At 45.9% G+C, this 23,255-nt stretch overlaps 1 protein-coding gene across 2 annotated transcripts in view; it reads right to left on the bottom strand.

Annotated features, from left to right (window-relative positions):
- Positions 1-19,045: 19,045 nt before the first annotated feature.
- The window catches only part of LOC142303842 (zinc finger protein 609-like), a 147,653-nt gene continuing 143,443 nt past the window's right edge, over positions 19,046-23,255 (bottom strand). For both annotated transcript variants that reach the window (XM_075345631.1, XM_075345630.1), the window contains exon 10: positions 19,046-21,070. The gene's annotated coding sequence lies outside the window, so the exon portion shown is untranslated. The remainder of the gene's footprint in view (positions 21,071-23,255) is intronic.

The following is a 23,255-nucleotide window of genomic DNA, read 5'->3' on the forward strand; positions in this document are numbered from 1 at the left end:
ACTGGATGTCACACACAGCGACAGCGACGGGATGTCGCTGCTATGTCACAGAAAATGGTGACTTAGCAGCGACGTCGTTGTCGTCGTCGCTATGTGTGACACCACCTTAAGTCTGGTAAGCACTTCACTGGGCATGTCCGTGAGGTGGTAGGCCCTGATAGGCTGGATAGCGTCAGGTGTCCTGATGTTGTGGCCATTCCGGACTGGCTCGCGGATTCCCGCCCCTATGACCTGGCACCCCGTCATTGGTAATCAGACAATGACTGGTATGGTGTTTGGGGCGGTGCTGCCATTGTGTCATCAGTGATGGGGCAGTTCTGGATAGACCGCTGGTGACGTCACTGAAGATGTGGCCCCTGAAGGCGCCATTGTGACTCATACTGGGTTTGGGGCGGACCCTAGGTGTTAAAAGGGCCTGGAGACCGCATGGAGGTGGGCAGTCTTCACTTGCACATGGTCGAGCCATATTGCAGCCACACAAACTAATCCTGGAAGCGGTAGGTAGGGTTAGGCGTCCGGTGCCTGTCACGCTAAGATTCGCAGCTCAGCACATTAGGGTCAGGCGCCGTGCTTCCCCCTCCTATCACTCCAGTCCTGTTGTAGCAGACTAGTGGAGTTAACTGTCCTGGTGTGCCCCCTACGCACATGGACAGTGTAACCCAGGACCCCTGTGATGTTAACAGGGGAGTTCCTGGGTTTGGGTGTGTGGATCCTGTGGCATGAACAGGGTTCACAGTTATCCTGATCTGAGTGACGTTTAACTCGGGTCAGGTTCATATTATTTCAGAGCCATCAAGCTCTGTATTATCCGCCTGACCTATGGGTTGCTAGCAGCTCCTTTACCATCTTGGAACACAGTGGATCCCGACTAGCGATTGGGATATTCATCACCTTTATTCTAATCTGCTAGTCCCCCCCGTAACACCTGGATTGCTACCCAGAGGTCCTTGAGAATTCTGGGTCCAGGGTTGGTGCACTGTATGTTTTACTAATTGATTAGAAGGACATGTGCTGATGTCATAACTATCTGACCAAAAGGGGCAGAGCCTCAGCCAACATAGCTGATACTTGGGAGAAACATTTTTCTGTTGTCTGAGGCCCCGCCTGTTACGGTTGCTGTGGCACTGGAGACTATGTTCGGATTTCTTGCTACTGCACATGTGCGAGCACTGGAGACTATGTTCGGATTTCTTGCTACTGCACATGTGCAAGCGCTGGAGACTAAGTCCTATCTTGGAGCCATTGCACATGTGCGGGTGACATCATCGCTGACACGAGGTCACATGTCTCTGACACCTTCTAAGCTGATTGGCCCCTGGTCATGTGCTTGTGACATGTGGTCACATGTCTCTGACACCTTCTATGCCGATTAGTCGCAGGTCATGTGCTTGTGACGCTTTGCTCGGTGATAGGCCAGCGTGACGTCATTGCTGTCATTCTGGCTCTGGTGTCCTCCATCTTGGATGAGGCACAGAGTCTATATAAGACCCTGACGCACGCCGCCCGGCGCTCAGTCCTCTTGGTTCCTGCATAGGAGTAGACGCTCTGTGCATGTCCCTTGCGGCACCTATTCTATCTAGGTGACCGTTATCGGTAGGGTAACGCTCTTGTACCTTGCAACTTATGCTGTGGTCCGTATCCTCGCACCTTAGTGGAGCGGACATAGGCAGGTGCTTGCTGCACATGGTCTGACTGGGCCTTGTGGTTCTACTCTGAGGTGAGCGCTATCGGTAGGTTAGCGCTCCTGTACCTTTCAGCCGTACTGTTGTCCGTGTCCTCGCACCTTAGTGGAGCGGACATAGGTAGGTTAGGTGGTCGTTGCCTTCTAGGGTAACGCTCCACTACGCTGCCTCCTACAGCAGTCCGTATCCTCGCACACTAGGGGAGCGGTCATAGGCAGGAGTTTCAAGCTAGCAGCCTTGCTGCTGTCCGTATCCTTGCACAAGTGGAGCGGACATAGGTAGGTGCCATATTGCACACACTACACTAAGGCGGGCTTTGCACGTTGCAACATCGGTAACAATGTGTTACCGATGCTGCAGCGATAGTCCCGCCCCCGTCGCACGTTCGATATCTAGTGAAAGCTGCCGTAGCGATTATTATCGCTACGGCAGCTTTACACGCACATACCTGCCGTGCGACGTCCCTCTGGCCGGCGACCCGCCTCCTTCCTTAGGGGGCGGGTCGTGCGGCGTCACAGTGACGTCACACGGCAGGCGGCCAATTGTAGCGGAGGGGCGGAGATGAGCAGGATGTAAACATCCCGCCCACCTCCGTCCTTCTCATTGCAGCCGGCGGCAGGTAAGTTGAAGTTCCTCGCTCCTGCGGCTTCATACACAGCGATGTGTGCTGCCGCAGGAGCGAGGAACAACATCGCACCTGTCGCTGCACCGGCATTATGGAAATGTCGGAGGCTGCAGCGATGATACGATAACGACGCTTTTGCGCTCGTTAATCGTATCATCTAGGATTTACACACTACGACATCGCAAGTGACGCCGGATGTGCGTCACTTTCGATTTGACCCCACCGACATCGCACTTGCGATGTAGTGTGCAAAGCCGCCCTTAGTCTCTGTGACTTAACTGAGACAGGTGCCTTCACGCTCACAGACTGTGAGACTTCTATGCACTTTTATGTTGTATTCCTCACTCTTTTGCATTTCCACTCCTATGTTATTCTAATAAGGTAGTCGCTGTGTCTTAAACAGTATACGCCGCTATTGGTCTTGGTGACACTGTGACGCAACAGTGTTAGTACCACTTTGCTGGTACAGGTTTCCCCTATCCTCTGCCATACTCTGCAGCAGAGCTCTGCACGGTGGACCCTGACTGTCGGATAGCCTTCAATTCCCTTATTATCCGACAGCCCCCATAACACCGCCCCTTCTGTTCACATGGGTAGGACATCAGCACAGGCCCTTCTAGTCAGTTAGTAAATGATTCTATAATAGAATTAGCATAAATAACAGGGATAATGGACAGGCAGGGGGGGGGCGGGAATAACTATAAAAACCCACCCCAGCTATCAGCTGATCGGCATCTGCTGTCATTCAAAATGCTACTCATTTTACAAATGTTACTTCCCTGTGTTTCAAAACCTATACATCCTAGCTGACAGCTTAAGGTATTTACAGAATCAGCATGTTAGTGATTGGTGTGCTTTAAGCCACTTTGTAACCAGTTTGGCAGTATACTTCAGGTCATTGTCCATTTGAAAGACCCATTTAAATCCAAGCCTTAAGTTCCTAACTGATGTCTTGAGATGTTGCTTCAGTTTTGCACATAATCTTCTTTCCTCATGATTGCATCTATTTTGTGAAGTACACCAGTCTCTCCTGCAGCAAAACAACCCCACAGCATGATGCTGCCACCCCCGTGTTTCAGAGTTGGGATGGAGTTCTTAGGCGTCAAATCTTTTCCCTTTTTCCTCCAAACGTAATGATGGTCATTATAGCCAAACAGTTCAATTTTAGTTTTGTTAGACCATAGGAGATGTCTCCAAAAATTAAGGTCTTTGTTCCTGTGTGCATTTGCAAACATTGATCTGCTTTTTTTATGTTTCTTTTGGAGTAATGGCTTTTTCCTGGCAGAGTGGCCTTTCAGCCCATGTTGATACAGTACTCGTCTCACTGTGGATAGTGACACAATCTTACCAGCTTCCGCCAGCATCTTCACAAGGTCTTTTGCTTTTGTTTTTGGGTTTATATGCACGTGTCTGACTAAAGCATGATCATCTCTGGTACACAATATCAGTCTCTTTCCTGAGCAGTGTGGTGGCTGGACATTCCCATCTTGTTTGTACTTGCATATAATTGTTTGCACAGATGAACGAGGCACCTCTAGGTATCTGGAAATTGCACCCAAGGATGAACCAGTCTTGTGCAAGTCCACAATTCTCTTCCTGAGATCTTGGCTGATTTCTTTGGTCTTTCCCATGATGCTACACAAAAAAGCAGGGTGAATCACGTGTGCATTAAAATACATCCAGAGGTGTGTCTCTAACTCAGATGTTGCCAATAAACCTATCACAATCTTCTAAAGAGAAAACAATCACTGATCTCGGGGAGACCAGCCAGAGAAAACACTGCTGGCTGCCAACAAAGGCGCTCAAAACAGTGAAATCCTAGGTGCATTGCTCCCTGGGAAGTATGCAAATCAAAAAAAAGGTCCATGGAGCCTCTGTTAGGAGTCTCAACACAGAAAATAGCCATATATCCCTCCGGGAAGGACCTAGCCAAGGAGGCCTCTTTTTAGGAGACCACCACAACCACCATATTAAGTGGCCCTTTTAGTCAATATCCACCTCTTTGACAAGTTTAAAGATATGAGAAGGGAAATACCAAGGTCAGGTATCCATCCACAGACAGCTGTTTCGGGGTATTGCCCCTCATCCGTGTGAAGCAGGATTCTGGCCAGGTGGGAGCAATGCCTAGTAGACCAACAAGACAAAACAATCACTGATCTCGGGGAGACCAGCCAGAGAAAACACTGCTGGCTGCCAACAAAGGCGCTCAAAACAGTGAAATCCTAGGTGCATTGCTCCCTGGGAAGTATGCAAATCAAAAAAAGGTCCATGGAGCCTCTGTTAGGAGTCTCAACACAGAAAATAGCCAGATATCCTTCCGGGAAGGACCTAGGCAAGGAGTGGCTCTTTTTAGGAGACCACCATAACCACCATATTAAGTGGCCCTTTTAGTCAATATCCACCTCTTTGACGAGTTTAAAGATATGACAAGAGAAATACCAAGCCAGAATCCTACTCCACACTGATGAAGGGCAACACCCTGAAACAGCTGTCTGTGGATGGATACCTGGCCTTGGTATTTCCCTTGTCATATCTTTAGACTATGTGCGCACGTTGCATTTTTTCATGCGTTTCTGCAGCATTTTGAGCTGCAGCGTTTTAATGCAAAATTGCATGCGTTTTCATTTCCAGGCAAAATCTATGGAAAATAGGGATTTCTTGTGCGCACAATGCTTTTACAAACGAAGTGTTTTAGTTGCTTAAAATTTGTCAAAAACTGCGTTTGAAAAAGGAACATGTCAATTGTTTTTGCCATTTTGGCAGCGTTTTAATAACATTGAAGTCAATGTGAAATGTCAAAACGCATATTTTTCTAGAAAGAAAGTGTTTCACTTGCTTTTTACTAGCGATCTGCATGTGTTTTTGACATAATAAACGCAGGTCTTTAGTTTTTTTCTCTCTGTCGGTCGGTCTGTTGGTCTCTCTCTCTGTCCATGTCTGTCTCTCCCTCCCACCCCCTCTCTCATACTCACCGATCCACGATCACCGGTGCTGCGCTGCACGGCGTTCAAACTGTGGCAGCTTCTCCTCTTTTGAAAATGCCGGCCACTCATTAACCCATCTAGTATTCACTGCTTCCTCCGCCCACCGGCGCCTATGGTTGGTTGCAGTCAGACACGCCCCCACGCTGAGTGATAGCTGTCTCACTGCAACCAATCACAGCCGCTGTTGGGCGTGTCTATATCGAGCAGGAAGTAAAAAAAAAATTGAAATAAAACGACGTGCGGTCCCCCCCAATTTTGATACCAGCCAGGGTAAAACCACACAGCTGAAGGCTGGTATTCTCAGGATGGGGAGCTCCACATTATGGGGAGCCCCCCAGCCTAACAATATCAGCCAGCAGCCGTCCGGAATTGCCGCATCCATTAGATGCGACAGTCCCGGGACTCTATCCGGCTCATCCCGAATTGCCCTGGTGCAGTGGCAATCGAGGTAATAAGGAGTTAATGGTAGCAGCCCATAGCTGCCAATAAGTCCTAGGTTAATCATGGCAGGCGTCTCCCCGAGATACCTTCCATGATTAACCTGTAAGTTAAATAAAATAAACACACACATCCAAAAAATACTTTATTTGTAATGAAAGACAAAAAACACCCTATTTCACCACTTTATTAATCCCTCAAAAACACCTCCAGGTCCGACGTAATCCATGCAAGGTCCCATGACGCTTCCAGCTCTGCTACATCGGAAGCTGACAGGAGCGGCAGTAGAACACCGCCGCTCCTGTGAGCTCCATGCAGCAACTGAAGTGAGTCGCGCAATCAGCTGTGCTGTCACTGAGTTTACCCGCGGCCACCGCTCTCAGGTGGAGGACTGCAGCTGTGGCCATGACGGCACAGCTGATCGCGCGTCTCACTGCGGTCACTCAGGGGATTTGCGATCACAGATGAGTCCTTCACGTGTGACCACAAATCAGGCTGCCACACAGACAGAGCCGCGCGATGTCAGTGAAATCGGGTGAAGCTCTGACATCACTGCTGCGGACTCCTGTGTCCTGGCACTGACCTCGGAGGTTCATCTCAGTTCATGACAGCAGACAGAGACAGAGCCGCGGGATGACAATGAGGTTGGGTGCACTTCATCCGAGTTCATTCTCATTGCCCGACTCTGTCTGTGTCTGCTGTCAGCGGACATGTAGCAGAGCTGAATTGCCAGGGGAACGCACTGACAAAAATGCATCCAAAACGCATGTAAAATGCTTCCAAAATACATGCGTTTTGGATGCATTCTTTTTGTCAACACGCAGAGTCAAGTCTGCCAGAGGGTGCGTTCTTTGTCGCACTGGTCAGGACGCAACGTGCGCACATAGTCTTAAACTCGTCAAAGAGGTGGATTTAGACTAAAAGGGCCACTTACTATGGTTGTTATGGTGGTCTCCTAAAAAGAGCCACTCCTTGGCTAGGTCCTTCCCGGAGGGATATCTGGCTATTTTCTGTGTTGAGACTCCTAACAGAGGCTCCACTGACCTTTTTTTGATTTGCAATCTTCTAAAGACATGGCATCATCATTTGGACTGTGCCAAATTGTTTAAAGGCATAGTACTCTTAGTGTATGTAAACTTTTGACTTTGCAGAAAGTAATAAAAATGTCTTAAAACATTCTCGCTCTCTCATTATTCTGGCATTTGGTAAATATAAATAATTTTGGTAATACTCATTGACCTAAAACGGGAAAGGTTCATTCTGATATCATGTCAGATAGTGAGAAAAACATGCATGTGTCTTTTTAAATAGTGTATATAAACTTCTAGTTTCAACTGCATTATATATTCATATATAACTATAGTGGTTATATCCGTCCTTCCTCCTCGTCTGTAGCTGCTGGGGTTTTCATCATTTTTAAAAAAAAAGATAAGGGTCTGCGTCCTTACCTCGATTGCCATGAATTAAACAAAATTGCAGTTAATACCTACCCACTTCCACTTATCCCCGACCTATATAATAAGGTTATGAGAGCCAAATGGCTTTCCAAACTTGATCTAAGAGGTGGTTATCTAATAATTTGATACATGTCCGGGAAGGTGATGAGTGAAAGTCAGCGTTTTTAACGGCTGAGGGTCTATTTGAAAATGTTGTCATGCCTTTTAGATTAAACAATGCACACACCAGCAGTCTTTCAAAACTTTATTAGATTTTTTTTTCTGATTGTATTGGAAACTTTATTGTGGTTTATCTGGACGATATTTCAATTTTTTCACCTGATCTACATTCACATTATGAACATGTCTCTTTTATTTTACAAAGGCCTAGAGAAAAGTTTGTTTGCCAAGTTTGATAAATATACCTTTTATGTAAAAGTAATATCGTAACTGGGGGTTATTGTGTTGGCTAAAGGATTTAAGATGGATCATGGGAAGGTGCAGGCCATATTTGATTGGGTTCAACCTCGTGACCTTAAAGCATTGCAACGGTTTCAGGGGTTCGCCAATTACTACAGAAAATGCATTAAGGGTTTTTGTCAGATCGTCAAACTTTTTATTGATCTTACATGTAAGGAGGAGGCTCTGAGAGTTTGGTAGCCGAATGCTGTTGGGGCCTTTAATAAATTGAAAGAGTGTTTTATGACCACTCCATTTCTTGTCCAACCCGCTTTCCAGAAGTTCATTGTGGAGGTGGATGCTTCTGAGATTGGGCTAAGGGCTGTATTGTCTCAATGTCCTAAAAGGGTAACCAACTTGTGGCCATGTGTCTTTTTCGCTAAGAAATTCTTGTCTGCTGAGAGAAATTATGATGTTGGGAACAGTTAGTTTGCTTGATATCAAATTAGTGTTTGAAGAATGGAAACATTTTTTGGAGGGAGCGGTCTTTCAAGTCACAGTTGTGACGGATCGAAAAATGTAGCTTATTTTGAATCAGCCAAACGCTTGACTCCATGACAGGTCAGAAGCCCTCTATTTTTCTCTAGATTTAATTTTTCTAACATGTCCATCTCCCCTGAAGAAGAGGTGAAATGCGCGTAGGGACAGGTGGGGTACTCAGAACTGCTGCAGAACTGGTTAGTACTATGACTTGATATTACAGAGATTGCTGGTGTGGTTTTTTTTTTTTTTGCCCACAGCAAACTACTAATGTCATTAGATATACATATGTATATAGGGCTCTCCACACTAAAACGCTAGTATGATCAAGCAAATGATGCATAAAGTGGCTGTTAACTAAAGGGGATAGTGATTTCATTCACATAACTACTAATTAAGATATGCAACATCAAATTACAAACAAGTGGTTAACACAAGCTTAAAATGCTATTTATGTATACACCTTGTTTGCATTTTTATCTACACATGCATGCAGAAAGTGTTAAAAAGTGTTAAAAAATATTTGACCGTCTGCACTCTGTATATCATAGTCTATATTGATTGTAATCATTGAATTGCTCTGCACACAGTTCTGTTAACCCCTTGAGGGCTCCTTGCTCTATTATGATTTTTTAAGTATAATCAATAAAATTTTGTATTTTATCAATATTGGACTTGTGCCACATTCTTTCTCTGTTGAATATAGTATCACAGTGGTGTCCTGGCACTCTTAATAAGGTTGGGGAGTGACCTATATATTAAATGTTCAGGCCGGGGTCTAAGAATGTGAGGGTTGACTCTGTCATGCAGGCTTGATTCCATGTCTCCTCCAGAATCCCCATACTCCATTCTTCCTCATGATATTGTGATATGCTCGAAGTTGGAAGCCGAAATCCGTGAAGCCCAGTCTCTTGCTCCTTCCACTAATCCAAATTATTTTTACTTCTGTACCTGAGATTACGTCTGTTGCAGAAATTTAATGATTCCGTGTTGAGTGGTCATCCCAAGGTCATAGATACTCAAAAAGCTATTGCTTGACTCTTTTGGTGGGCATCCATGCATAATGATATTAAAAATGTTGTATCTGCTTGTGACTCCTGCGCAGGCTTTGCGCCTAGGCCGCCGGTTGGGGAATTGGCTTCATTGCGAATTCCAGAAAGACCGTGGACTCACTTGTCCAAGATTTGATTACTCATTTGCCTTTATCTGGTGTGAAAACTGTGATTTGGATGGTGGTTGGCCAATTCGGTAAACAAGCCCACTTCATTCCGATATCAGAATTAGCTAATACTGAAACACTTTCCAAGTTATTCATCAATCGTGGTAAGATTGCATGGTGTGCCTCTGAACATTGTATCTGATAAGGGGGTGCAATTTGTTTCAAAATTTGGAAGGGCGTTTTGTAAAAAGGTTGGGGATTGATTTGTTGTTCTCCTCTTTTCCTGTGCTTATCACCCTGAAACCAACAGTCAAAGGACAAATCAGTCCTTGGAGCAAATTTTAAGATGTTTTGGTGCAGCTCAGTATGACTGCTCCTTGTTTACACCTCTTGTGGAGTTCACCTTGAACAGTCAGGTCAATCAGTCCACTGAAACCATGCCTTTTTTCTGTAATTATGGTTTTCATCCCCATTTTGGTGATTTTTCTAGGATAAGTCCTGGGTGTCCTAGAGTAGAGGTAGCCGTTCAGAAACTTGGGGATGTCTGGAAGGAGGTTCAAAAGAATACCCGGATGGCCCAACTTCATCAGAAATAGAAGGCCGTCAGGAAGCAGTCGGCAGGTGTAACCTTCAAGGTAAGATATAAGCTTTGGTTATCTTTTAAAAATATTAAGATGAAGGTGTCATTGATGAAGTTGGGCCCTAAATTCATTGGTCCTTATGAGATTTTAGAGGTGGTCAACATGGTTGCCTTTAGATTGAAACTCCCTCAGTCTCTTCATATCCATAACATGTTACACAGATCTCTGTTGAAGTAACTTGTCCCTTCAGCATTCTCGTTTGTACCCGCCTCCTCCTGCTTATGTTTGTGGAGGTTTGGCGTAAGAGGTGCAGAGGATTAGTGAGTCATGGAGGGTCTGGAATTCCCTTCAGTATCTGGTTCATTGGAGGGGACACGTACCCAAAGAGATCCTGGGTTCCAGCTCATTCTGTGAGGGATGATCTGTTTCCCAGGGCCTATGTTCATAGGTTTCCTGGGAAACCTGGGGTCCTGTTGTCTTCCTTAGATGAGGGGGTGCTATCATGATTCCTCCGCCCCGTGCATCTAGGACGTAATGAGGGATTGTATGCTGACTATGGAAAATGAGTCTGCTGAGCAGTCAGTGAGTTGAATGACAGCACAGTAAGCTATTCTGGCCCTGAAAGGTACTAGCTTGTTCAGGTGTTCTACCTTCTGAGTGACTGCCTAGCTACTTTGCTGAGTAGTCTCTCCCAGAACTTTGCAAGTCTGTTAGAGTGGTGCTGTTTATCTGTGTTCTGACCATTTTAGTCTGAATCTATAGTTATTTGACTACACCTCAGTTTACTCCCTGAATCAAAGACGTACTCTCCTGGACTTTTGACCACTGACCGTTAACTGACCACGCCTCAGTATACTCCTTTAATTCAAGATATGCTCTCTTGGTATTTTCACCCGGAACCGTTACCTAACTATGCCTCAGTTTACTCCCTGAATCCACCAGCTACCCTGGTATCTGACCCCGAATTATCTGACTAACCTGTCTTGAAACCTACCCGTGAGTAAGTAACTAGTTTCAACAGTGGTTTAATCCACATTGTACGCTCTCTGGTCTGTCCGGCAAGACAAGACATCAAAAGTATCTCAGAGTGGCCAGTCTGTCGATCTTTTCCAGCATTCCCCTGCCTGCTTACCCCCAGAGCCTGCCATGCAGGGAGTGAGGACAAACAGGTACTTTCCAGATGCCCAACAGACAAAGTCCAGCACGTCTGATGACCATCTTCCATCCTCAAGCTGCAAAAAAAATTGATCCCAGGTCCATCAGGTGTTTTTTACTGGGGGGTGGGGGGGTTGGGAGAAGAAACAGGTGTCCTCAGTGCTTCATTGCGCTCCCCTGCTTCTCCCTCTCCCTCCTATAGCCTGTTCCTCAATTTCAGTTTTTTCCTGCACCTCCCTGTTTTTTTTCTGGCAGCAATAAATCAGAATTTACTCCACGACTTCTGTCGGGAATACTTCTGTGGCTAAGCCATGGTCCCCACAACCCGATTAATCACACAAGGACTCTCACATGCCCCACTGTCTACCGCTGTCATCCTATTGGACAGCTTGTCTAAAGCAGCTGTGTGGGAACCATGGATGCATTTTCAGCGGCACCTTTTTTTTCTTTCTGCCAGCACCATCTTTCAGACCCCTACCATGGTACACAGAATCGCTGTCTTGGCAGACCTTCGGCGCACAGGCTACAGCTGAGATAAGTTCTGTCTCCTGGGGGCAGTTTCATTTCTCTGGAACCTCTTTCTCTACTGATCTTTCAGTCAACCCACCGTGCAATCTGCCCTGGAGCTCTCCACTGCCCATCATACGTGCAAATTCCAATTCCCCACTCAGGGCGTATCAATTTCGCAAGTTAGTCCAGAAAAGTCTTAGTCAGTAACTTTACTCTCAAGGCATCCATACCACGACCAGAGCAGTGGGGCGTTTAACTGCTAATATGCACCTGGTTCTCTGTCCACAATCTACAGTGTCAGACCCACCATCCACCACAAACCACCTTGCTCAACACAGCAGTGGTCCAAGTATTCTGTCCACTATCCTGTGTGTCAGATCCGCCAGATACCATGCGCCACATAGCTAACTGTACCGTTGTCCAAGTGTTCTACTAATTGAGTCGGACTCATCTCTACACACTTCACAGGGCTGGTTGCAACAGCAGTCCAAGTGCTCTGTCCACCATTCAGTGTGTCAGATCCTTCAGTTACGATTAACCATATAGCTGACAGCAGCTGTAGCTCAAGTGCTCTGTCCATCATCTAGTCTGTCAGACCCTCCTGTTATTACTAAACACATGACTGACCACAACAGTCCGTCCAAGGGATCTCTCCACTACCTACTGAGAGAGATCCATTACTTTCCACCACAAACCACATGGATGTTCATATCTGTAGCACACGTGTTCTGCCAGCCTTTCTAGTGAGTTAGACCCTCATCTGTCACAGGCCTTATAGCTAATTGTAACAGCGGTCCTAGTGTTCGGTCCTCTATCCATTCAGTCGGATCCACTATATACTATGACCTCATGGCTGATCGCAACATATCTGATTTCAGCAGCTATCCAAGTACTCCACTATCTATACAGCGAGTTGGATACAATATATACCAGGACCACATGACTAAAGGCCCTGTCACACACAGAGATAAATCTGCGGCAGATCTGTGGTTGCAGTGAAATTGTGGACAATCAGTGCCAGGTTTGTGGCTGTGTACAAATGGAACAATATGGCCATGATTTCACTGCAACGACAGATCTGCCGAAGATTTATCTTTGTGTGTGACGGGGCCTTAATTGCAGCGTGGTCCAAGTGACCTCGAAAGATATCATCACCTCAATGTTTATTTATCTGCGCTTAATTCTTCTTTCTTACAGAAACCGGATCATCCACAGACCGGGTATGAGAGCCTTTTCAGTGCATATTCCAGTCCATGAACCTAATAGATGTGGGCCCTTTTCTCCTGCAGGAATTCGTATTCTATTTTAAAACACCTCTGGTCATATTCCGGTTTTCTCTGTTAATTAGATCAGAATTCTAATGTTCAGCGCTGCCTCAACTAAACAGCCCTCACCAGCATGTAGACTACCTAGCTAAGTTTGCACTGGCGGATGACAGTCAGCCCTTGTGTCTAGTGATCACTGCGGCTTGTGTTGCTGAGGCTGTCTCCGCCTGTTCAGTTTTCCTGCACCAGGCTTGCTTTCGGGGTTACATCAATGTGTAGTTGGACCTTGCAGAATTATTTACTCATAGTAAAATTAGATCCCATCAGGTCCTTTGCAAGCTACAGCCAAGGCATTGACAACTTCTTCATGGCAGGATCCAGTTTTCAAACATCACAAAAGCGGTGTCTCTTTTCCCACAAGATTTTGTATTGTTATTCAGTATTTCTAGGTGGTCCCACCCGGAGGTACATACCAGCAGAATTCCCAGCTAAATCTGTGCTTGCGGTTCACAAGGTCAGGACTCACGTTGGCAAAGCTGCCTCTACCTGTCCAGTTGACTTCGCTATCGGGAGTATCCTCCACAGGACCTGTGGCTTTTGTTCTGTGGTCTTGTACATGCCTCTGCTCATTATTTTTCCAGACCAGTGATGGCGAACCTATGGCACGCGTGCCAGACTGGACACGCAGAGCCCTTTTTGCTGGCACGTGCGCTGTCGCCACATTTAGCCACTTTGCACTGTCTGTGTGATCGCGCCGGCAATTCAAAGTTGTGTTTAGCAGAGGAGACATTTCTCCTCCCTCTGACACTCCTCCTCTTCTGGGCCGCAGGCCTGTTGCCTAGGAGACAGAGGAGCATCAGTAGGCATCACCGGCATCTTGTGGCTGCGCGGAAACTGACTGAGGACCCAGCAGCGTGCAGCGGTGGAGCGAGTGCTGGAAGGTGAGTTTTTATTTTTTTATTTTTAAGCTGTGTGCGGCTGTGCCAAGGTGTGGTGCCATGGTGTGGTGGGACAGAGCCAGCACGGAGCATACAGAGCATGGGGCAAACATGGAGAGCACGGGGCAAACAAATAGAGCATGGGGCAAACAAACAGAGCACGGGGGCAAACAAACAGGGCACGGGGCAAACATGGCTGCAAGGATGGAGAGAAATGTGCAAAGATGGGGGGAAACATGGCTGCAAGGATGGATGGAAACATGCAAGGATGGGGGGGAAATATGGCTGCAAGGATCAGGGAAACATGCCAGGATGGGGTACATTTATCACATTTAGCACGAAGGGGTACATTTTCCAGGATGGGGGATACAATTTCCAGGATGGGGGGATACATTTACCAGGATGGGGGGGGGATACATTTACCAGGATGGGGGAAAACATGAAAGGATAGGGGGAAACATGCCAGGATGGGGGTACATGAACATGCCAGGATGAGGAAAAATGCCAGGATGGGGAACATTTAGCAGGAAGAGTGACATTTACCAGGATTGGGTCATTTAACAGCATAGGGGAACATGCCAGGATGGGATACATTTACAATGATGGGGTACATTTACCAGAATGGAGGACATTTACCAGGATGGGGAATATGCTGGGATGGGGTAATGATGGGGACAAATATAACAGAATGTAGGAAATATATATCAGGATGGGGGACATGTTTACCAGGAAGTGGCCAGGAAGGGGGACATAACTACACCATGAAGGTGGAGGGGAGCAACTCGCACGTCTTTATGGGTTTTCAGGATGTTCAGACTTTGAAATGTAGATGTGGATTACAGGGTGAAATCTGATTGCATTCCATGCTAAAATCTCTGTCTAATATCCTGCAATTTTTTCTAGAAAGATCAATCCAACTGCTGTGTCTGGAAAGGGCTCAGCTTCAATGTGTGGTGAGCATGCATGAGCGTGATGCCCCTGCTGAAGAGAGGAGAAGACTGCAAAGGTAAGGTTACAATCAATTATTTACATAATAGGATTGGTTGGCACTTCGGAAAAAAAAAATGGGTTTAGGGCTACAGTTTGGGCACTCGACCTGTGAAGGTCTAGAACAGTCATGGCGAACCTATGTAAGGTCCTAGAGTCTGTCAGCTCACAGTGTTACCCTTCGGCTTAGACATCCTGCCGGTATTCTTAAAAGTTTCAAGCCAGCGGCATAGCCATCTTATGCACTAGGAGGATCTGTTTCTTTTTCCTCAGACTCCACAGTTTTCAAGCCTCTCCTCTTCAATGTGCAAAGAGTCTTCAAGTCACTTAGAACACACATTTTTCTTTCAGGATTGATCTCAATGGGTGAAAGTAGTTCCCTATTCTGACCCAGCATATAGCTGTCAGGGTCACGCTGTTTCGATTCACACATGCTAGAGCCCTTCTCTCGGTTGAAGTTTTTTCATTGTCACGCTTTCTTCTTAGTTTTCAAGCAATTTCACTTCTCCAAAGTGTTTCCCTTCTTTATCTGGAACTCAGAGCTGTCTCAGGGCCTATCAAACCACTTTCTGCAGCGATTTGACATCGCCGCTACTCTCATAATTTGAAAAGGTGGAACCCTATCCGGTTTGGGCACTGCTGAGGCTTCTGGTCATGGTCTGAATAATGTGTGACGGTATTTTCAGCAATTCACATTCCCAAAACAAGTTGATTAAGGGCGTTAAGCCAGAAACACGTTAACCACGACCATATGCCTTGTCTGAACGACACTGAAAAAATCACCTGGTCACTCAGCTGGATCGTTTTCTTCATTTTCATTCCCGAAACGAGATCCGGGCAGAAAACTTCCTTACCTTCAAAGTTCTTTAGCAGGAGACACGATCACCTCTGCAGTCGATTTTATTCCATATTCATTACAGTGGAGCACCCCTCACATCTGTCTGATGACTGCAGGGTGTGCTAATGGGTTGCTCAGTTCGTTCTATGTCCTGCCAAATTCAGCATTTGTCTCTGTCGCCCTACAGGTCTTCGGCACTATCCTGCGGGCAGCCTCTAGTTCCGTAAGGAGCAGGGAATACGGGTCTACAGAAGTAGTCTACAGTCTTGTTGGAGGGTGTCTAATTTCTTACAGACTCCTTGGGGAAACTTGGGTTCCCCCTTTTTCAAAGAGCTTCTGATTTATCTGATCAGCTGATCAGCTCATTAATCTTTATCAAAGCAAGTAAACCCTGTATCAGCAGCATACACCCTATGGTTTCCTGTGACACCCCCCCCCCCCCCCCTCACAAAATACATTACCGGTAAGTAATTACATGTTTTTTCTGAACTCATGATGGCACCACGAGAGAGGGGATCTGCCCTTCAAGGACAGGAAACCTCCAGAATAAAAAGGGGCGGCACTTCTCCCCACATCAGTTGTATTACCGAGCATGACAGGACCTCCAAAAAAGGGAACATCATGAGGACAAACCCCGCCACTGCAACTGCCCAGTGAAGTGGAGAGAAAAAGAAATTAAAACTATCAACACCTAAGTGCAGGGAGGGAATGTAAGGGTGCCGTCATGGGTTCAGAAAAAACACATTACCGGTAAGTAATTACGTATTTTTCCAGCACCCATGACGGCACCACGAGAGAATTACATAGAAGACCTAGGGAGGGACAACAGTCTGCAAAATCCATCTCCCAAAAGGTGACGACTGTGAATGACAAATCAAGGCAATAGTGTTTAAAAAAGGTGGACGGAGAAGACCAGGTTGCCGCCTTACAGATCTGCTCGATGGAGACTTCTGATCTCTCCGCCCAAGAAGATGCCATCGATCGTGTGGAGTGCGCCTTTAGACCAGGAGGCACGTCTTCACCCCTAGCCGTGTAAGCAATGGAGATGGCATCCCTGATCCACCTGGCCAAGGTGGACTTAGAAGCTTTAAGCCCCTTCCTACAACCCTCGAAGATTCCAAACAGAGACTTATCCTTCCTCCATTCCGAAGTGACCAACAGATACTGCTGAAGACACCGCCTAACATCCAGGCAGTGCCACCCTGAGTAGAAGGGTTGTCATAAAAAGAGGGGAGCACTATCTCTTGTGACCTATGGAAGTGAGAATGTACCTTCGGTAAATATGTTCAGTCAAGTCAGTTCTTAAAACTACTCTGTCGTCAAAAAATTGGATATATGGAGGAGTTATGGATAAGGCCTGTAGGTCACTAACCCTGCGGGTTGAAGTGAGAGCGACCAGGAGAATTGTTTTGAGGAACATATGTTTGAGCGAGATGGAATCTAAGGGCTCAAACGGGGGCTGTGTTAAGGCCGAGAAGACTAGGTTAAGATCCCATAACGGTAGGGGCAGACTGCACCGAGGCCTAGATCTAGCACAGGCTCTAATGAACCGAGATACCCAGTGATCTCCGGCCAGGGAATGGTTATACAAGGCACGCAAGGATGAAACTTGCACTTTAAGGGTACTAACTGACAGACCCAATTCCCAACCCCTCTGGAGGAATTCTAATATGACGGGGACAGGGGCCGGCTGAGCAGGATCTGCACCCGTGGAGGCTGAGAATTTGTTTCATATGTGCCCATAGATGCGTGTAGTGACAGGTTTCCTACACTGCATCAAGGTAGAGACTAGACCAGGAGAAAACCCTTTGTCTCCTAACAGTGACCTCTCAAGTTCCACGCCGTCAGATGCAACCTGGTGGTTCTGTGGGTGGAAGGCTGGATCCTGGGATAGGAGATCCAGTAGTTCTGGAAGAACCCATGGTTCGGTTATAGACAGATTGCTCAGCCAATAAAACAATGGTCTCTTTGGCCAAAAGGGGGCTATGAGAATCACTGCCGCTCGTTCCTCCCATATATTCCTGAATACCGCAGGAATGAGGGTGATCGGAGGGAAGGCGTACGCGAGGTGGAAGACCCACTTGAGCAATAGGGCATCCACTTAGTGAGGATGATCCCTCGGATACAGGAAACAGAATTTGCGAACCTTCCTGTTATGTCTGGTTGCAAAGAGATCTATCTCTGGTACCCCCCACCTCTCCGTTATCTTGTTGAAAACGGACTGATTTAAAGACCATTCTCCTTGGTAACACCTGTTGCGACTGAGAAAGTCTGCCATGGTGTTCTCCTTCCCTCTGATGTGTACTGCAGATAGAGATTCTAGGTGAGCCTCTGACAAATTCATGATCCTGCTTGCAATGTCCTGCTGTCACTCCTAATGGCACATATTCCACTGGAGCGAATACCACTGCCGTTGCAACGCCTTCACTGATAAAGAATAGTGCCGCTACTCACACCCACACCCCTGGACCCGCTGCGGTGCTTCCAGGATCTCTACACTGGACGCAGCAAGGACAAAGTCGCTCTTGCATCAACCGGCCAAGCCTAGGTACGATCATCTTATTCTGAAATGTACTGCCGACTCCACAAATGTTCCCCCGTTAAGGACAGGAAACCAACTGATGCATGGGAGAGGTATCACCCTATTATCATGCTGGTTTCCGGTCTTTGAAGGGTGGGTCCCCTTTCTCCATGGTGCTGCCATGGGTGAATGAAAAATTATAATTCGTAATAGAATTTGTAATTTTACAGCCAGTTTTAAAATTCACTGGTGTTCCAACCTGTCACTAGACTCTAGCTTCCCCAACCACAGGCAACAGCGTGGCTTCACAATTGCAGTCAGGTATATATCTTTCTATGAAATACATGGCAAATAAAACATAGTTTGAACAGCGAAAAGGGAAACATAAGGAGTCATGGCTAGTCCAGAGTAGCCCATCGTCGGCTTTTTCATGAGCAACATAATAAACCTGTTATAATCGCAGACAGAATATAGTGACAGGTTCCCAGTAACATCTTTATTAAAAGAGGTTGTGCACTACTTTTACAGTGATGGCCTATTCTTAGGATAGGTCATCAATGTCTGATCGGCCGGGGTCCGAAACCTGGTAGCTCCAGCAATCACTTGCTGTTGGCTGATCAGCCATTGTTGACCTATCTTAAGGATAGGCCATCAATGTAAAAGTAGTGCACAACCTCTAACATTAAACTATAATTTGTACTGCGAAACATTCAGAAAACAACCACATATCTGATAAAACAAAACTTGTGTATTTTTTTTAAACTGCAGGGCAAATAAAATTTCAACTTTACCACAAAAGACTTTAAACCGGATTTAAAAAAAATAAAAAAAAAAAATAATAAAGCTACATAACATAAAAATAATTTTACATCTTTATACAGATACGTCATGGTTAAAAAGGGGAGCAATAAGCCCTCCATTCTCCCCACTATGATGATGGTGGGGTATTGTTTATTCCATATACAATAACGTCTGTTTACAACCAAGCAATACAAAAGAACTTTATTGGAAAACTTCCAGAAAGGGTTAAATACATTTTTTGTTTTAATTATTATTCTTAACGAAATTCCTTCAGGTCACCTCTCGGGGTAGATGAGGCGCAAGTAGCACAAGTGTGGATGTCTTTAAAAAAAAAAAAAAATAAAATAAAATTTATCGGCATATATTGTGCATCATAACAGGGCATTGTAAAACTGAATCGTAAGTCTGGGTAAAAACCCCAGAGCGGAAATGTAAAAAAAAAATTATAAAATGGCCCAAAGTAAAATGAAAAAAGTCGTACAGTATTGGAGGAAGAGAAGAAGCAGTAAAGGAAAACTAAACCAAATACCCAAGTAATGGTGAGACACATCTGATGACAAACGTAAAGTACTTGGTTTACAGTACCAGCAAACAGTTGGAAAATAGCAGCAAGTCTTAATGATTTCTTAATGATCATATGATATCTGATACCGCAAGAATTGCATTCTCCTTCAAATATATTTTTCAAACCAATGGAAAGCTAATTTCTTAAGTACAATGTGAATGGGGGGTTAAATACAATGAAACATGTTATGTCTGTAAAAGTTAAGCAGCATGCTCCGTAAAGATGGTCTTTCTATTTCGGACAGGGGTAGCGGTTGGTTTGTTATAGTCACAGTTCATTTCCACATTGTGTGCCTGTAAAACTAAGTCCACAATTACACAAAGTACCTCTTTGTAGAGAGGGACACAACCTTTACCGATTTTATCATTTTCGGACATGGGAACACTACATTCCTGCAGTCACAGGTGTCTTTATAGTACTTTGCATGCTTTAACTTAAAAATAATTGGAAAGAAGGGTTAACTTAAGAATAATTGGAAAGACGGGGTACTTAAGAGAGAAAAACTGCAATAAAGTTGGATTTGCGATGCTAAACGCAAGGCATTTTGCCATTATGGAGCTAAACATTTAGTGGTTAAACAGATTTTAAATGCACATGTGAAATTTATCCCCAATTTCAGATTAGTGTCTTATAAAAGAACCCTATTTTTTAGGTCTATATACATTATACACAGCCGGGATGTGTCCGTGGGAGTCCAGCATTACTGTATTCACATCACTCATATATAACCAAGATGAATATTTTTACATTTTGTTTAAGCAAATTATCAAAGTAGAGGTTATGAGAGGGGACAATGACAATGCCTGACTAGTCAAAAGGACATACGTGGAGACAAGGTGGCACTGTGCTGACGGGGCAGAGTTACAAATTCATGATGTCACTAGGAGCCATATAACGGTACTCTTTTTTTTTTTTTTGCCACTTTTGCTCAGACACTAAGCATAGATCTTGTACTGGCAATCACCACGAAAACCCCCCCAAAAAAACAGGTATTTTATCAGAAGAGAAACACAAGAAGTGTTAAGATTAAAAACTGTGCCAACAGTTTCTTCCAGGTAACGCATCAAGACACAAAACTGTACTGGTTTACAGATTGGTGTGGACATCTCAGAAGCAATGTCATCCCTTGACTCCTGGAACACATGAAATTCGGACACCTGAGCATGTGTGCTCGATAAAATCCATTACTGATGGAGTGTATCAACAAAAGACAAAAACATCATCTTAGAACTTCAAAATAACATTTAACCAGAAGTCTGTAAGCAACGGATGCAAGATCCTGACCCAGAACGTTTTATTACATGAATGAGGTGTTCAATGTAGAGCACGGTATTTCCCCCAATGTGAGAAATTAAATCCAATGTCTTATCATGGCCCAGTCCACTGGAGGATGCACTGAATAAATACAGTCCTGTTCTGAAAAAAAAATCTCCTAAAGGCATGATGGAGTCAACCAAACGTGTAGAGGGGGCAAAAGAATTGGGCCTGTGTGTCCTGGATCAGAGTAATATCTCAGAAGCCCTTTATGGAAAACTCTGGCTGAAGAAACACCATTCAACTGATGCATTGACTCATTCCAGATGTGTCCTGTGATCCAGTCACATGACTTTATGTAGACAGGGTCCTTGATTTCAGAATTTTCCTGCCTAACAAAAATTTAGAGAGAAAAAATTAGATAATTAAAACGAAAAACTTAATCTGCTCTACGGAAGCAAACATTACAGTCTACGGATACAAGTTAAAAACAAGACCTAATATCTATGCAGCACACGGACACAATATGTCCTGATCACGTTTTATAAAGATAGCATAACCCCAGGACTATAACTAATAACTTTCCATGCCCTCTTTGTACTGGACTGATGCCTAACAGGCGTCAGAAGCATTAGATCACTTTGACATGGCAGAGTACTGGCAGACAATCTAATGCCATATTTGTAAGACCGTGTATACCATCCTGCAATCGCCTTCAGTTTCACATACAGTCATGGTCAAATGTGTTGGCAACCTTGAAATTGTTCAAGAAAATGATGTATTTCGCCCAGATAATTATAATTACACTAGAAGGTGGCCCGATTCTACGCATCCGGTATTCTAGAATTTACGTATTGTGTAGTTCATGTATGATTTATGTTTTTATATATATATATATATATATATATATATATATATATATATATATATTATATATATATATATAGATGTTGTTGTGTGTAGTTACCAAGTGTTTGTGTAGGGCGCTGTACATGTTCTGGGTGTTGTCTGGGTGTGGCGGGGGGTGAGAGCGGTGTTGTATGTGTGTTGCGTGTGTTGCGTTGTTTGTGGAGCGCTGTGTGTCTGTAGCGTTGTGTGTGTGTGTGTTGCGCGGTTTGTGTGGGTGTCGTGTGTTTTGGGGGGAGGTGTGTGTTGTGCGGTATGTGCGTATATTTATGTATGCCGCGGTGTTTGTGTGTTGGGTGTTGTGTGTGTGCGACGTTGTCTGTGTGTGTGGGTGTGTGTATGGCGGTGTTTGTGGTTCCCAGTGTGTGTGTGGTGTGTTGTGTGTGTTGGGGGGAGGTGTGCACCTCCCATCGTGCTCCATCCCCCATGCTGCGCACCCCCCATCGTGCTCCATCCCCCATGCTGCGCACCCCCCATCGTGCTCCATCCCCCATGCTGCCCACCCCCCATCGTGCTCCATCCCCTATGCTGCGCATTCCCCATCGTGCTCCATCCCCGATGATGCGCACCCCCCATCGTGCTCCATCCCCCATGCTGCGCACTCCCCATCGTGCTCCATCCTCCATGCTGCGCACTCCCCATCGTGCTCCATTCCCCATGCTGTGCACTCCCCATCGTGCTACATCCCCTATGCTGCGCATTCCCCATCGTGCTCCATCCCCGATGATGCGCGCACCCCCCATCGTGCTCCATCCCCCATGCTGCGCACTCCCCATCGTGCTACATCCCCCATGCTGCGCACCCCATCGTGCTACATCCCCCATGCTGCGCACCCCCCATCGTGCTACATCCCCCATGCTGTGCACCCCATCGTGCTCCATCCCCCATGCTATAATAGTTCTCCTATTATACTCAGAGAGGAGTATAATATGAGGACTATAATAGGAGGAGTAGTCCTGGGGGGAGAGGAGTATAATGCCGGCTCCCTGCACATGTGTACCGGGAGCCGGTGTACGCTGGTAACTATGATACACATCGGGTAACTAAGGGACCTTAGTTACCTGATGTGTATAATGGTTACCAGCATTCACCGGCTCCGTCAAGATCCCAGCATCGCAAGGTTATGTCTGGCGCTGCTGGGATCGTGACGGAGTTGGTGTACACTGGTAACTATGATACACATCGGGTAACTAAGGGACCTTAGTTACCCGATGTGTATAATGGTTACCAGCATTCACCGGCTCCGTCAAGATCCCAGCATCGCAAGGTTATGTCTGGCGCTGCTGGGATCGTGACGGAGCCGGTGTACACTGGTAACTATGATACACATCGGGTAACTAAGGGACCTTAGTTACCCGATGTGTATAATGGTTACCAGCGTACACCGGCTCCGTCACGATCCCAGCAGCGCAAGGTTATGTCTGGCGATGCGTGCGGAGGGCCGGGGCGAGTGGCCAATCCATGCGGAGGGCGGGGCCAGGCCGAGGCGGGCGACCAATCCGTGGGGGGGGGGGGGCGGAGGCGAGGCGAGCGGCCAATCCGTGCGGGGGGGGCGGGGCCATGGCGAGCCCAGCGGCCAATCAGCTTTGTGTCACCGTAAGGACACAATTTTGGAGCAAGACAGACAGACAGACAGAATAAGGCAATTATATATATAGATATGTTTTGATA

The sequence above is a fragment of the Anomaloglossus baeobatrachus genome, chromosome 4, assembly GCF_048569485.1.
Source record: "Anomaloglossus baeobatrachus isolate aAnoBae1 chromosome 4, aAnoBae1.hap1, whole genome shotgun sequence".
Classification (NCBI taxonomy): Eukaryota; Metazoa; Chordata; class Amphibia; order Anura; family Aromobatidae; genus Anomaloglossus; species Anomaloglossus baeobatrachus.